A 16,476-nucleotide genomic window follows, 5' to 3' on the forward strand; every position below is an offset into this window, starting at 1 on the left:
TGGTTGGCCTCCCTCCCTCCCTCCCTCCCTCCCTCCCTCGTCCAGCCGCACGTTTGCGGGGTTCGTGCGACTGGGATGAAATAGACCTTCCTTCCAAAGGACAATCGGAGATCATCCATCATACCTCTCGAGTCCCCAAAAGCCAAGAAACACGCCAACCAAAACGCTTTTATTATGCCAACCGTTCCCGTTTTCATTCCTATCGTTTAGGGAGGTTTGGTGGCAGCAGCGGCCGAAAGCAAAAGGAAACCCGAGGAAAGCGGCTCCATCCACCAGGGCTGTGTCTCATCCGTGCCGACGCAGGAGGGACGGGCTTCGTTCGTTCGTTCGCTGCGGCCCAAATTCCCGGGCCGCCCGAGGACCGCTCGCACCGGCCCGAGGGAGGGAGCCCCGGCAGGCAGGACGCCTCCGGTGAAATGGCCAAGTCGACCGCGCGACCCACAACCCGCCCGACTGGGGGCGAGAAGGCGCATGGAGGAGGACTCCGTCCCCTAGTCGGCAGACGGCCCTGGGACAGGGACGTTCGCCAAAACCTCCCCAAGGCCGCTTTCCGTGACCGAGTCGGCCTCCCCGCCTGTACTCGTCCCGGCCCGAGAAACGAGACGCGGGGTGGATCGGGACCAGGCCACGCACCAGGCCGGCCGGCGCTGCATCCTCCCTCCCCCGACCTGACCTGACCTGACCTGACCTGACCTGGACGAACGCCTCCCCATCGCCCGCCCCCGCGAGGCTGATCCGTCCGGCCGGTGAGGAGGCCGCTTGTCGGGCGCCACCGGCTGCCCGGCATCCTCTTATATAGTGTTCGAGGAGGTCGACCAGGTGGCCCGGCCGGGATGGGGGGGGGGTGGGGTGCGGGGGGTGGTGTCCCGGGCGGCGGGGGGCGGGGGGGTAGGAGTGGAGAGGGAAAGGTGGGCGGGGCGAATGCCGGGGGCGGGGGTCGGCGCGGGGCGGGGCGGGGCGGGAGTTGGGGATGGGGGAGGGGCGGGAGGCCGTCTGGACATGGAGGGTCGGAAGAGCGGTGGTGACAATGATTTTCATTATCATTTAGAAAGAAGAACGTGGACTTCTTTAGAGGAGTCCTTTGAATAGCTTCTCCATTTAGTTAACATGCATCCAAATGGAGGTCGGGAAACTTGGGTCCTGTTAACATATGGATGGAAGTGGAAAGAACTATCGCGATGACCGTCCTTGTGTTTCTTTTATTTTTTCTTTCTTCCTTCTCCCCAAAGCCGCCCCCCCCCACCCCCGCCCCGCCCCGCCCCGCCCCGCCCCGTCCCGTCCCGTCCCGTCCATCCATAGTTGTAGGTTCCAGTGGTAGGTCTTTCGGGTTTCTGCTATGTGGGCTTGAAGGGCGATGCTGGGTCTGGGGCTGCGCCCAGGATCCGAACCGGTGAAAACCTGGGCCGTCGAAGCCGGGGGTCGGGGTGGGGGCGCGTACTTGACCGCTCGTCCACGGGCTCGGCCCCCGGCCCTTGTTTTCTAGGGAGAGAGACAGAGAGACCCGATCCATTTTCTCTTGGCCTCTAAAGCGTGTGTGTGGTCGAAAGGCGACGGAGAGAGGGGTTCTGGTCCAGAAAGCCCCGACCGCGCCGCCACGGGGATCGGTCGGTCCCGCCCGAACCGTCCGAGTCGGAAAGGAACGGACAGCTTTCCTCCTTTGGGCCCCTGACTTGGGACCAACAGGGGAAGAGAAACAGGCCTCTCTCCCTCACACCCTGGCCCCTTCCCCCAGGACGCCCTCCTTCTAGTCAGCCCGCCTCTGGCTTTTCCACACGCCGACGACCGCTCGTCGGCATGGACCCACCTTCCTTGGGGGACACCACCACACGACTCTCCCACTCGTCTGCCTGCCTTTCGTTGGCGTCGCTGCCAAAGGCGAGGGGTAGGGGTGGCGGTGGCAGGGACGGCAGGGGCCCAGCGGCTCTCTGGAGGGTGAGGAAGTCTTGCTGGTTCTCCTAGGTCGGTGATCTTTCTCGATCTCCACACACATTCTTCGTTTGGGGAGCCAAGAGACGCCCTCTGAGGAATCCCTATGGCCAGGGTCGATCACTTACTCGCTCACTGCCTCGGCCTCGGCCTCGGCCTCGGCCTCTGTCCATCTTGTCTCTCTCCCTCCCTCCCTCCCTCCCTCCCTCCCTCGTCGGTCTCTGTGTGTGGACGTCTAGGTGGAGGCGAGGCAGGGAGGCCATCCACCCACCCACCCACCTCGTGGTTTACCACACGCTCTACACGGAGGTAGAATTCCCATCCCACCGAATCCATCCTTTCCACGGGGCACAAGCCAGTGGCCTTCGGGGGTCTCTCTCCCCAAGGTGGCGCATCCGTCACGGCTATCTATTTCCAGAAGGTTTCCGTTTCCATCCCCTCCCTCCGAAAGAAAAAACGGCCCCACTCCCGGATCTGCCTCACCACGACCACCACCACCACCACCGCCGCCGCCGCCGCCGCCGCCGCCGCCGCCGCCGCCGCCATCTGCTGTCGCCCTCTAGGGTTGGACCGTTCTAGCTCTCTCCTCTGTGTGGAATCGCAACGTAGGTCGCCTTGGATGTCTGGCACCTCTCACTTAGCAGAAGGTTTTGGAGGCTCAGGCTGGGCCACGCTTTGGCCCGGGTCAGTGTTCCGTTCCTCCGGACGGCTTCCTCGTTTTCCACGAGAAGGAGCCGTGAAGACGGAAAGGAAGGGCGGATGGATGGCTTCTCCCGTGCTACCGAGTCCCTCTCCCCTTTTCCCCAAAGCGTGAGGGGCGGTCGACAGGATCGTCTCTGATGACAAAAGTCAGAGGCACCCCGGGTCAGACACCGTGCGAGGCGTTGGTGTGTTCTCGAGACGAGAACACGTCCCCGTCAGCGTTTCCTGTCGTTCTCGTTCCGAAAGGATTCACGCGCCACCCCGTCTCCCTCAAGGTCTTAGGGCTGTCGTGCTCCGCAGCCGTCACGTGTCGTGGATCCTGGGCACCACCACGCCACCCCGCCCCCGCCCCCCCGCCATAGCTGTCGATCGCTATGTGGCACGCCTACGTTTGCCCAAAAGGGCAGTCCGATGGACAGCGTGGGTGCTTTTCCCAGCAGGCAGGCAGGTGAGAGTCACCCCTCTAGAAGGTTTCCAAGCCCCGTTCCATTCTCAGAGGCAGCTCCTTTGGCCATCAAGGAGGCAGGCGATGGGGGTGGGGGTGGGGATGGGGATGGGGCCGGGGCCTCTGTCCCTCTGTCGCGGTAGAAATGATTGGGAAAGGAGGGACGATGGGCGTAGGTCAACCATCCTGGGCGGTGGTGCTTTGGGAGCTTTTTCTAGAAGAAGGAGCGAACGGCCTTCCCTGGGAAGGGAGGAAACCAGAGGAGGTCCCCCTCAGACCGACCTGGCACGAGAAGGACACTCTCTCTCTCTCTCCCTTTTCTTCCTGACTTGAAATCAGGAGACAAAACTCCCCTGCCAAAGGGGCCCTCCCGAAACGGGGAGTGAGGAAGACCTCCTTCTCTTCACGGCTGAAGTTCTCCCTGCCTTTCCTGGACGGGAAGGATAGCACCTACGCCCGCTGCCGTCGGCGACTTTTAGTCCGCCTGGAGAGGAAGAAATTCTTTCCCGTGGCCGAACCCTGGCGGTTCGTTCGTGCTGCAGAGGACGTGGCCCTCTCTGACACACCCAGGAACCTCCTCGCTCCGGGTCGCTCCGGGTCGAGGAGAGGGAGTTCTGTTCTGTGGTTTAGAATGGTGCTTAAAAAGGGACATCGCTTACAAAGGGTCCTCGTCCCCCTTCCTAAACGGACGGCTCGGCTCGGAGGCGTGAGATACGTTTCGCATCCTCCTCGTCGTCTTCACTCAAAGTTTTATTGGAGTTTTGAAGATTTTATTTTTTGTCTTTCCTTTTTCTCCCCAAAGCCCCCCCGGTACATAGTTGTGTGTTCTTCGTTGTGGGTCCTTCTAGCGGTGGTATGTGGGACGCCGCCTCAGCGTGGTTTGATGAGCAGTGCCGTGTCCGCGCCCGGGATCCGAACCGACGAAACACTGGGCCGCCTGCAGCGGAGCGCGCGAACTTAACCACTCGGCCACGGGGCCAGCCCCTTACTGGATTTTTAAAACAACTCCGGGGGCCGGCCCGGTGGCGCGGCGGTGAAGTTCGCACGTTCCGCTCCGCCGGCCCCGGGTTCGCCGGTCCGGATCCCGGGCGCAGGACCCGGCACCGCTTGGCGAGACACGCTGTGGCAGGCGTCCCACCTGGAAAGTAGAGGGGGATGGGCACGGATGTCAGCTCAGGGCCAGTCTTCCTCGGCCGACAGAGGAGGATTGGCGGCAGATGTTCGCTCAGGGCTCATCTTCCTCAAAAATAAAATAATAAATCGATTCGATAAAATATCAAATAACACAACCGCGGGATCACGACTTAGAGTCACCATTGGCCCGATGATGCCACTCCCCACCCCCCCCACCCCCCTACCCCCCACCATTTGGAGGTGCCGTCAGTGGGATTCGTTCCTGTTTGTCCATCTTTCTTCCTCTTTTTTTTTTTTTTTTTAAAGACCGGCACCCGAGCTCATTGCCAATCTTATCTTTTCTTTTTATTCCTCCTCCTTCTTCTTCTTCTCCCCAGAGCACCCCAGTACCTAGTTGTATATTCTCTTTGAGGGTCCCTCTGGTTCTGCCGTGTGGGACGCCACCTCAGCGTGGCTTGATGAGCGGTACCGTGTCCGAGCCCAGGATCCGAACCTTTGAAGCCCCGGGCCGCTGAAGCGGAGCGTGCAAACTCAACCGCTCGGCCATGGGGTCAGCCCCTTCCTTCGGAGGAGGAGGGGGGGGGAGGAGGAGGAGGAGGAGGAGGAGGCAGGCGCTGTGTGAAGTCGCCAGTGAGTCTGTGGAAAGAGACGGAGGATTTCCCATGGGAAGCTGGGGCGGGGGACACGGACCAATGTCGTGCGAACTTGAAGGTGAATGATCAAAAAACCCACACACGCCTAGAGCAGCGGGTTGCCAGTTAGGAGTTTGCTTGCCGGGCCCATAACGCAGGGCTCATCGATGAGCCAAACCGTCCGTGATCCTCAAGCAGTCTAGTAGGGTTAGAGAAAGGAGGGGGGCACTCTTTCTGCCCCAGACGAGGCGAGTTTCTCAGACAGCCACCCTGCCCCAACATCTTCCCTCCCTGCCTCCCGGCCCTTGGCGGACTGCGGCCTAAGGGTGGGGGAATTGAAGAAAGCCGTTCAATGGAAAAGAGCCCGAGGCCATGGGAGAGAGCTTCCTGCACTTGAATGAAGCCCTGACACCAGGCCCGTCGGAATGAATGGGCCTGACCTCCCCTCCCCCCCCCCCCCCTCCCAGGCTGGCGAGTCCCACCGACTCGACTCGGCAGTGGAAGGCTAGGGGTTTCCTCCGAAATGGTGAACCGGCCCCCTTGTCCACAGGAAAACCACACACGGCTACAGCCTAGGCAGGATCTCGGGCCAAGTCGTCAGGGTGGCAAGATGATGGTGGATGAGAGGAAACTTGTTCTGGGACCGCCCCGCCCCCCCCCATCGCCTCTCTGGCTGAGAAGAGGGCTGGGGAGCGGTGAGGGTCAGGGGGAGAGTGGGGGCGGGGCCGGGACAGGGACCACCGGGCAGTAGGACGGGAGTAGCCCTGAGGCCTGCCTGCCTGCCTGCCTGCCTGCCTGCCTGCCTGCCTGCTTCCTTCCCTGCCGGCGCAGGGCTGAGAGAGGCACGGGGCACGCTGGCTCCTGCCCCTTCACTCATTCGGGAAGCCTTCTGTTGTTGCTCCTGAGGTGCCGGCTGCGGTGACAGACAGAGCAAAACTCCTCTCTCTGTCTATTTCTTCAAAGGCCCGAGTCTGAGCTACGACAGATTCCCCTGTGGCTCGACCCGCAACCTCCCATCCTGCCAGACCAGACCCCTTGTCCAAAAACCTCCACTGGAGGAGCTCTTTCACCTGACCCGGAAAGGAAACACCAGCCCTGCCTCAGCCTCACACCCACCACCACCACCACCATCACAACCATCCCCCCCCCCCGCCCCACTCTCCTCCGGACCCAGATACCTAACAGAGAGAACAAAAATCCAAAAATCCTGCTGCTCTCCTTCTACCGCCTCCACTTTAGAAGAGTCGGTCTCCCCCGAACACCTCAGACTCTGTGACTTCCCGCGGCCTCCCTTTCCCCGTCCCCATGCTCTCCCCGGACGGGCCCCATCTTACACTCGAACGACAGCTCCACCGCTCGGGGCAGCTAGACACGATGTCCCAAAGTGGCCCAGACGGTAGCCTGGTCGATTCCAAAGGACCCACACACGCAGTCGGCCATAAACGTGGTGTGGAGATCGTGGACGTTCGCGGGCCTCTGATGAAATCGCTGCTCCGGGGACCCCGGCGTCTAGGACCCGTCTTCTCCATGTTCTTCACACCGTTGCTCCTGGGCCGGTTATTCTCTTCCCTCTCGCTGACCTTAACGTTTTGTCTCTGCCATTGAATTTTTTTTTTAAAGATTTTATTTTTTCCTTTTTCTCCCCAAAGCCCCCCGGTACATAGTTGTGTATTCTTCGTTGTGGGTTCTTCTAGTTGTGGCATGTGGGACGCTGCCTCAGCGTGGTCTGATGAACAGTGCCATGTCCGCGCCCAGGATTCGAACCCACGAAACACTGGGCCGCCTGCAGCGGAGCGCGCGAACTTAACCACTCGGCCACGGGGCCAGCCCCCTCTGCCATTGAATTTTGACCGTGCGAATGTGACTTGCCGCTGTAGGGCTGCGTGGATCTCTCAGGCATCCTGCTGTGCCATGCGGGGGGGGGGAATCCTTGGTGGGTGGGTCGATAGACGTCCCTTTGGTTGTCCCCTGGAGGGGAGAGACAGAGGGGACGACTCAATCCACCACGAACGCTGATGTCGCTCCGATAAACCTGTAGCGGTGATTCTAGTTTATGGCCCGTGTCCTGAAAAGAACTTCCCGAAGGGCCAGCCCGGCGGTACAGCAGTTAAGTTCGCACGTTCCGTTTTGTCGGCCAGGGGTTCGCCGGTTCGGATCCAGGGTGCGGACGTGGCGCCGCTTGGTGAGCCATGCTGTGGTCGGCGTCCCGCCTATCAACGGGAGGAGGATGGGCACGGATGTTAGCTCGGGACCACTCTCCCGGGGCAAAAAGAGGAGAATTGGCAGCAGGTGTCAGCTCGGGGCTCGTCTTCCTCGAAAAATAAATTAATTAAATAAATAGAAACAACTTCCCAAACCTCTCTGATAACTTGAAGCTTTGAAGTTTTGCGAGGTGAAATCAGGTGATAAAAAAGTCCACGGACGGGGGCAGCCCCGTGGCCGAGTGGTTAAGTTCCCACGCTCCCCTTCGGCGGCCCAGGGTTTTGCCCGTTCAGATCCCGGGCACGGACACGGCACCGCTCGTCGGGCCGTGTGGAGGCGGCGTCCCACATGCCACCACTAGAACGGCCCTCAACTAAGATAGACAACTATGTCATGGGGGGGATTTGGGGAGAAAAATCGGGGGGGGGGAAAAAACAAAAACGGAAGATTGGCAACAGTCGTTAGCTCGGGTGCCAAACTTAAGACAAAAACAATTTCCTTGACGATGTAGATCATTTCCGAGTAAGATAGAACCTGAGACGTGAGTGGCTAAATAGAAGTTTATCTACTTTGGGTTTGTGAGGATACGGAAACGAAAAGACGTTTGGGTCTATCGAGGAACACGTCTCGTGCTTTATTAAAAGCTTTGACAGGGGACGGCGGCACGGCGGCATAGTGGTTAAGCTCCTGCACTCAGCTTCGGCAGCCTGGGGTCCTCGGGTTCAGATCCCGGGCGTGGACCTCCACCGCTCCTCACACCGGGCTGTGGTGGCATCCCGTCCGCAAGATCAAGGAAGTGGGGCGCAGGTGTTACCTCGGGCCCGCTCTCCCTCAAGCAGAAAGAAGAGGAAGATTGGCAACAGGCGTCAGCTCTGTGAGGGCCGATCTTCCTCACCCAAAAACTAAAGTGAGATGAAATCAAATAAAGCGAAGGAAGAGATAAACCTATGAAATCCCATGTTTCTAAAAGTGGCCAAGTGTTTAGAAATTGGCCAAGCGACAGACTGCTCATGGGAAGGACAGTTCCTAATTGCTGACTTCTTAGTTTTCACCAAAATTAAGGTTCGTGAGGGTTAAAAATTCTACTTAACGAATGCGATGAAAGCCACTAGGCCGGCCCAGTGGCACGCTGGTTAAGTGTGCCTGTTCCACTTCGCCGGCCCGGGGTTCGCCGGTTCGGATCCCGGGGGTGGACGTGGCACCGCTGGGCGAGCCACGTGGTGGTAGGCGTCCCACATATGAAGTAGAGGAAGATGGGCACGGAGGTTAGCTCAGGGCCAGCCTTCCTCGGCAAAAAGAGGAGGATTGGCAGCAGTTAGCTCAGGGCTCATCGTCCTCAAAACAAAACAACACAAAACAAAACAAAAAGCCACTAAAAGTGAATATGGGAAACATCTTTGTGTTCAAGGAAAGTGAGATGGCTGCCTTCAGGCAAGAGGGCCTAAAAAGTAAAGATCGTTTTGTCTGTGAAAAGGTGATCACGGGGAAAAAAATCTGAGAAAAAGGTCTGTTCGTGGTCAAGTGGCCTAAAATTGGAACGAGTGGACAGATAGAAATGGCGAGCGATAGGATCTATTGGAGTCTATGAGGAAGCCATTGGGTGTCGGCCTAATTCGGCCTGACAGTGTTTTTCCAAAAGGGCCTGACGTGGCCGTCGAGCACGCATCGCATCGTAGATCTGCTTTAAACATTTCCTACGGCAAGAACCAATGCCCTTAAGGGAAAGGAGCAGCTTCCCCGTGCTCGGGCCTTTCCTTAAGGAGAGGCATCTTTCCTTAGGCTAGGAACGGATGGTTGCGCTCACCTTTGACCATCCGGCTCACCTGTGACCACCCAGGCCCAGACAACAGACCTGCCACCCAGCAGTGTCTGTCGATCGCTGTGCTGACAGAGCAGTGTCGCGACTATCGTCCAAGGGACCTTTCGATCCTATGTGAAACGTCCTCTCTGGGGGTCTAGAAGCACTCTGTACACCCCACTTCCCGGGCGCCCTTTCTTCCTTCAGGAAGAAAGGCCCCGGGCCACAGTCCTTACATCTTAGGTCAGAATAAACTCACCCCGATTTTCACGGATAGATTGGTTCCGGATTATTTCCATCGACAGAATGGAATCAAGTCAATGAGTTTCAAGATCGGAGGGAAGCTGATGCAAAATCAGAATTGGTTTTTCTCGCTCTCGAAAGGATACTTTTCTCTAACTTCTAGTCTCCTCCTGATAAAGACATTGGAAAAGGTTTCTCTTGACCTCTGAGGGAATCGACACCAAAGACAGAGATCCTCCATTTTGTCAGAATGATTTCCTAGGCCTCTAACGGAGGAGGCCTCCCTCGGACGGGAGCTCAGCTTTTGTTTTGCAACAGTTTTCCTCTCTCTGCTTGCCTTTAACATCTCCTTTCCCGTTCTTCTTATTTGGAAGGGAAATACGTGCACCGCTGGGGGGGGGAGGGGGAAGAATTTTCTAAATGACCAAAGAAGATCTACGACTGTTGTTATTTTGGTTTCACGGAGCAGTTCCACGTCCACATTTACCCCATTTTAAACACCCACACACACTCACAGCACGGCGCTGTGAGGATGTCCCGGGGAACTCGATTTGTGGAGGGAATGGCTGTGAGGTCTCTGCCCCCAACCCGCACCATTTGGGTGCTTCTGCTTGTTGATGAGGACGGGAAGCCCTGCTGAAATCCATATTCTTATCACCACACGTGAATCTGCACCCATGCTCCCCCCGTGTGTCGTCTTTGGGCTTTGCTGTGGCCCCGTGCGGAGGGAGACCCGTTTTGTCTTGTAAACTTTTCAGCGGCCAAGCGGCTCGGTCCTTTCCTCTACGACTTGTGGGCTCCGTCTGTCCGTCTGCCTTAGAAAGACCCTCTGGGCCGGAAGTGACAGGCTGCACACAATTCCTGACAGACTGCGGACAATTCCTCCGTCGTCACGGTCCTTCTCTGATGACGTGCATGGTTTCGGTTTGACAGCGACCCCCACCCCCCACCCCGCCCTGATTTTCTAAGTCCTCCCGGGACCCGGGAAGTGCTCGGGCCGCTCCGGGAATCGGGGGCCGGCAGCCCCGGCCTGCCCCGTGGCATCTCCGGGGACTTTTCCACCCTCTGTCCGCGTCAGCCAGCCGGCAGCCCCGGCCCGGCCCAGGAGTCACGTGGGGAGTCTGTCCCCTTCCTGGCAAGCCCACCCACCCCACCCCCCTCCCCGCCGATTTTCCAAGACCTCCTTCTGCGCCCAGGGTTGCCCTGTGCTGCCTGGGAGCTCCGAGGTGGACACCCTGGGGCCTCGCGTGGTGACCTCCCGGCCGCCCCAAGCGGGCCCAGAGAGAAAGAGAGAGAGAGACAGAGTCAGAGACAGAGAGACAGAGAGACAGAGACAGAGGTAGACAGAGAGAGACCTGACCCGGCGGTGGGCTCAGGCTGTGCACTCTCGCTGGCCGGTTCCCTCCCGCTGACCCCTCCGCGCCGGTTGTTGGGCGCCATCTGGCGGCCGCTTTTACAGAGTGGCCCTCCTCCGGAGCCCCGGCGACATGAGCAAGGGATGGGACTTGCAGGACGTCTGTGTGGTTTCCAGTGTGGGTCTGTGTGGAACAGAGCTGCTAAGAACATTCATGCCCCGGATTCTGTGTGAATGAACAGGAACGTGGCCGCAGCCCCCACCCCGCCCCCCGCCCCAGCCCCCGGGAGTGGCGGGAGTGGGGCCCTCCAGACCACCCTCGGGTTGGATGCCTCCCTCCCTGGAAGGACTCACGGGACTCCACAAAAGCTGACTTCCTGGAGGTCCAGCGGAGACCCCCAAGGCCCAAGGCCCCCCACCACCACCACCACAGATCACTGTGGAAGCCTTAACGACCCAAGGCTCCAGCTACATACAGACGCTCTTAGGAGGCAAGATACACCAAGGGCTTATGTAGGTTGCCGCTTTCGGTGGTTGTTTCCGCGGCGTGTGAGTTTTGGAACCCGCCACGCCATTTTTCACAGAGGCCATACCGTTTCCCTTCACCACCAGTGAGGCGTGAGTGACTGACTTGGCTTCTCCGCGACCTCACTAGCAGTTTGATCCTGTTCCTGTATTTGGAAGAAGCCAGTCTCACCCATGTGTCCCCACAATGTCTCCCTCTAATTTTCTCACTTGCTTTTCCAGGGAACAGCTCACATCTTTTCATGCGCTCATTGGTCATCCATGCGTACCTCCTCCTCCCCAGGTGAAAGTGCCTGCTCTGTCTATTGGCCTTCCATTGTATTTGTATTTTTCAGTGTTGATTTCCCCCGGGTCTCCACTCCATTGTGGGGTTTTTTTTTGTTGTTGTTGTTTTTTTTTCTGCTTAAAGATTGCCACCTGAGCTAAGCCTCTGTTTCCCATCTTTGTCAGTTTCAGAGGGTAGATTTCTCAGTCTTGCTCTTTCCCAAGTTCTGCACGCCCTTGTGTGTGTGTGTGTGTGTTTTTTTTTTTTTTGCTCAAATATTGAACCTAAGCTAGCATCTGTTGCCCATCTTCGTCAGTTTGAGAGGGTAGGTTTCTCAGTGTTGCTTTTTCCCCAGGTCTCCAAGTCCCTCACTGTGTGTGTGTGTGAGTGTGTGTGTTTTCTTTGCAAGATTGGCACTTGAGCTAACGTGTGTTGCCAATCTTTGTCAGTTTCAGAGGCTAGATTTTTCAGTATCGCTCTTTCCCAAGGTCTCCACTCCCTTGCTCTTTTCTTTTCTTTTTTTTTTTTTGGCTTAAAGATTGTCACCTGAGCGAGGCTCTGTTGCCCTGCTTCCTCCGTTTCAGAGGGTACCTTTTTTCAGGGTTGCTTTTTCACCGGGTCTCCTCGCCATTGTAGTTTTGTATTTTATTTTATTTTTTTGCTTAATGATTGCCACCTGAGGTAGCCTCTGTTGCCCATTTTCGTCAGCTTCAGAGGGTGGATTTCTCAGTGTTGCTTTTTCCCCAGGTCTCCACGCCCTTGTGTTTTCCTTTTGCTTAACGATTGCCACCTGAGCTAGCCTCTGTTGCCCATCGTCGTCAGTTTCAGAGGGTACATTTCTCAGTGCTGCTTTTTCCCCAGGTCTCCACGCCCTTGTGTGTTTCTTTTGCTTAACGATTGCCACCTGAGCTAGCCTCTGTGGCCCATCTTTGTCAGTTTCAGAGGGTAGATTTCTCAGTCTTGCTCTTTCCCAAGTTCTGCACGCCCTTGTGTGTGGGTTTTTTTTTTTTTTTTTTTTTTTTGCTCAAATATTGAACCTAAGCTAGCATCTGTTGCCCTTCTTCGTCAGTTTCAGAGGGTGGATTTCTCCGTGTTGCTTTTTCCCCAGGTCTCCACGCCCTTGTGTGTTTCTTTTGCTTAACGATTGCCACCTGAGCTAGCCTCTGTGGCCCATTTTCGTCAGCTTCAGAGGGTGGATTTCTCAGTGTTGCTTTTTCCCCAGGTCTCCAAGTCCCTCAGTGTGTGTGTGTGTGAGTGTGTGTGTTTTCTTTGCAAGATTGGCACTTGAGCTAACGTGTGTTGCCAGTCTTTGTCAGTCAGAGGCTAGATTTTTCAGTATCGCTCTTTCCCAAGGTCTCCACTCCCTTGCTCTTTTCTTTCTTCCTACCTTTCTTTCTTTCTTTCTTTCTTTTTGGCTTAAATATTGTCACCTGAGCTAGGCTCTGTTGCCCTGCTTCCTCCGTTTCAGCGGGTACCTTTTTTCAGGGTTGCTTTTTCACCGGGTCTCCTCGCCATTGTAGTTTTTTTATTTTATTTTATATTTTTGCTTAATGATTGCCACCTGAGGTAGCCTCTGTGGCCCATCTTCGTCAGTTTCAGAGTGTGGATTTCTCCGTGCTGCTTTTTCCCCAGGTCTCCACGCCCTTGTGTGTTTCTTTTGCTTAACGATTGCCACCTGAGCTAGTCTCTGTTGCCCATCTTTGTCAGTTTCAGAGGGTAGATTTCTCAGTCTTGCTCTTTCCCAAGTTCTGCACGCCCTTGTGTGTGTGTGTGTGTGTGTGTTTTTTTTTTTTTTTTTTTGCTCAAATATTGAACCAAAGCTAGCATCTGTTGCCCATCTTCGGCAGTTTCAGAGGGTAGAATTCTCAGTGTTGCTTTTTCCCCAGGTCTCCACGCCCTTGTGTTTCCCTTTTGCTTAAAGATTGCCACCTGAGCTAGCCTCTGTTGCCCATCGTCGTCAGTTTCAGAGGGTACATTTCTCAGTGCTGCTTTTTCCCCAGGTCTCCACGCCCTTGTGTGTTTCTTTTGCTTAACGATTGCCACCTGAGCTAGCCTTTGTTGCGCTTCTTTCTCAGTTTCTGAGGGTGGATTTCTCCGTGTTGCTTTTTCCCCAGGTCTCCACGCACTTCCTTTTATTTTTCCTTAAAAATTGCCACCTGAGCTAGCCCGTGTTGCCCATGTTCGTCAGTTTGAGAGGGTGGATTTCTCAGTGTTGCTTTTTCCCCAGGTCTCCACGCCCTTGTGTGTTTCTTTTGCTTAACGATTGCCACCTGAGCTAGCCTCTGTGGCCCATCTTCGTCAGTTTCAGAGGGTAGATTTCTCAGTGCTGCTTTTTGCCCAGGTCTCCACGCCCCTGTGTGTTTCTTTTGCTTAACGATTGCCACCTGAGCTAGCCTCTGTTGCCCATGTTCGTCAGTTTCAGAGGGTGGATTTCTCCGTGCTGCTTTTTACCCGGGTCTCCACGCCCTTGTGTCTTTCTTTTCTGCTTAAAGGTTGCAACCTGAGCTAGGGTCTGTTGCCCATGTTCCTCAGTTTCAGAGGGTGGATTTCTCCGTGCTGCTTTTTACCCGGGTCTCCACGCCCTTGTGTGTTTCTTTTGCTTAACGATTGCCACCTGAGCTAGCCTCTGTGGCCCATTTTCGTCAGCTTCAGAGGGTGGATTTCTCAGTGTTGCTTTTTCCCCAGATCTCCACGTCCCTCAGTGTGTGTGTGTGTGAGTGTGTGTGTTTTCTTTGCAAGATTGGCACTTGAGCTAACGTGTGTTGCCAGTCTTTGTCAGTCAGAGGCTAGATTTTTCAGTATTGCTCTTTCCCAAGGTCTCCACTCCCTTGCTCTTTTCTTTCTTTCTTTCTTTCTTTCTTTCTTTCTTTCTTTCTTTCTTTCTTTCTTTCTTTCTTTCTTTCTTTTTGGCTTAAATATTGTCACCTGAGCGAGGCTCTGTTGCCCTGCTTCCTCCGTTTCAGAGGGTACCTTTTTTCAGGGTTGCTTTTTCACCGGGTCTCCTCGCCATTGTAGTTTTGTATTTTATTTTATTTTTTTGCTTAATGATTGCCACCTGAGGTAGCCTCTGTTGCCCATTTTCGTCAGCTTCAGAGGGTGGATTTCTCAGTGTTGCTTTTTCCCCAGGTCTCCACGCCCTTGTGTTTTCCTTTTGCTTAACGATTGCCACCTGAGCTAGCCTCTGTTGCCCATCGTCGTCAGTTTCAGAGGGTACATTTCTCAGTGCTGCTTTTTCCCCAGGTCTCCACGCCCTTGTGTGTTTCTTTTGCTTAACGATTGCCACCTGAGCTAGCCTCTGTGGCCCATCTTTGTCAGTTTCAGAGGGTAGATTTCTCAGTCTTGCTCTTTCCCAAGTTCTGCACGCCCTTGTGTGTGGGTTTTTTTTTTTTTTTTTTTTTTTTGCTCAAATATTGAACCTAAGCTAGCATCTGTTGCCCTTCTTCGTCAGTTTCAGAGGGTGGATTTCTCCGTGTTGCTTTTTCCCCAGGTCTCCACGCCCTTGTGTGTTTCTTTTGCTTAACGATTGCCACCTGAGCTAGCCTCTGTGGCCCATTTTCGTCAGCTTCAGAGGGTGGATTTCTCAGTGTTGCTTTTTCCCCAGGTCTCCAAGTCCCTCAGTGTGTGTGTGTGTGAGTGTGTGTGTTTTCTTTGCAAGATTGGCACTTGAGCTAACGTGTGTTGCCAGTCTTTGTCAGTCAGAGGCTAGATTTTTCAGTATCGCTCTTTCCCAAGGTCTCCACTCCCTTGCTCTTTTCTTTCTTCCTACCTTTCTTTCTTTCTTTCTTTCTTTTTGGCTTAAATATTGTCACCTGAGCTAGGCTCTGTTGCCCTGCTTCCTCCGTTTCAGCGGGTACCTTTTTTCAGGGTTGCTTTTTCACCGGGTCTCCTCGCCATTGTAGTTTTTTTATTTTATTTTATATTTTTGCTTAATGATTGCCACCTGAGGTAGCCTCTGTGGCCCATCTTCGTCAGTTTCAGAGTGTGGATTTCTCCGTGCTGCTTTTTCCCCAGGTCTCCACGCCCTTGTGTGTTTCTTTTGCTTAACGATTGCCACCTGAGCTAGTCTCTGTTGCCCATCTTTGTCAGTTTCAGAGGGTAGATTTCTCAGTCTTGCTCTTTCCCAAGTTCTGCACGCCCTTGTGTGTGTGTGTGTGTGTGTGTTTTTTTTTCTTTTTTTTTGCTCAAATATTGAACCAAAGCTAGCATCTGTTGCCCATCTTCGGCAGTTTCAGAGGGTAGAATTCTCAGTGTTGCTTTTTCCCCAGGTCTCCACGCCCTTGTGTTTCCCTTTTGCTTAAAGATTGCCACCTGAGCTAGCCTCTGTTGCCCATCGTCGTCAGTTTCAGAGGGTACATTTCTCAGTGCTGCTTTTTCCCCAGGTCTCCACGCCCTTGTGTGTTTCTTTTGCTTAACGATTGCCACCTGAGCTAGCCTTTGTTGCGCTTCTTTCTCAGTTTCTGAGGGTGGATTTCTCCGTGTTGCTTTTTCCCCAGGTCTCCACGCACTTCCTTTTATTTTTCCTTAAAAATTGCCACCTGAGCTAGCCCGTGTTGCCCATGTTCGTCAGTTTGAGAGGGTGGATTTCTCAGTGTTGCTTTTTCCCCAGGTCTCCACGCCCTTGTGTGTTTCTTTTGCTTAACGATTGCCACCTGAGCTAGCCTCTGTGGCCCATCTTCGTCAGTTTCAGAGGGTAGATTTCTCAGTGCTGCTTTTTGCCCAGGTCTCCACGCCCCTGTGTGTTTCTTTTGCTTAACGATTGCCACCTGAGCTAGCCTCTGTTGCCCATGTTCGTCAGTTTCAGAGGGTGGATTTCTCCGTGCTGCTTTTTACCCGGGTCTCCACGCCCTTGTGTCTTTCTTTTCTGCTTAAAGGTTGCAACCTGAGCTAGGGTCTGTTGCCCATGTTCCTCAGTTTCAGAGGGTGGATTTCTCCGTGCTGCTTTTTACCCGGGTCTCCACGCCCTTGTGTGTTTCTTTTGCTTAACGATTGCCACCTGAGCTAGCCTCTGTGGCCCATTTTCGTCAGCTTCAGAGGGTGGATTTCTCAGTGTTGCTTTTTCCCCAGATCTCCACGTCCCTCAGTGTGTGTGTGTGTGAGTGTGTGTGTTTTCTTTGCAAGATTGGCACTTGAGCTAACGTGTGTTGCCAGTCTTTGTCAGTCAGAGGCTAGATTTTTCAGTATTGCTCTTTCCCAAGGTCTCCACTCCCTTGCTCTTTTCTTTCTTTCTTTCTTTCTTTCTTTCTTTCTTTC

At 55.0% G+C, this 16,476-nt stretch overlaps 2 long non-coding RNA genes across 2 annotated transcripts; one reads left to right on the top strand and one right to left on the bottom strand.

The window, feature by feature from the left end:
* The first annotated feature begins 2,172 nt into the window (after positions 1–2,172).
* On the top strand, positions 2,173–4,357 carry LOC138922705 (uncharacterized). The gene is made up of 2 exons (XR_011435826.1): positions 2,173–3,076; positions 3,413–4,357. It is a non-coding gene; the product is annotated as an uncharacterized lncRNA (long non-coding RNA).
* Positions 4,358–7,644: 3,287 nt separating this feature from the next.
* Positions 7,645–10,202, bottom strand: LOC138922704 (uncharacterized). Its single transcript, XR_011435825.1, has 2 exons — positions 9,099–10,202; positions 7,645–8,323 (listed from the first exon to the last, which is right to left on the bottom strand). It is a non-coding gene; the product is annotated as an uncharacterized lncRNA (long non-coding RNA).
* Between the last annotated feature and the right edge of the window lie 6,274 nt (positions 10,203–16,476).

Source organism: Equus caballus, unplaced genomic scaffold (assembly GCF_041296265.1).
Source record: "Equus caballus isolate H_3958 breed thoroughbred unplaced genomic scaffold, TB-T2T unassigned-0002385, whole genome shotgun sequence".
Taxonomy (NCBI): domain Eukaryota; kingdom Metazoa; phylum Chordata; class Mammalia; order Perissodactyla; family Equidae; genus Equus; species Equus caballus.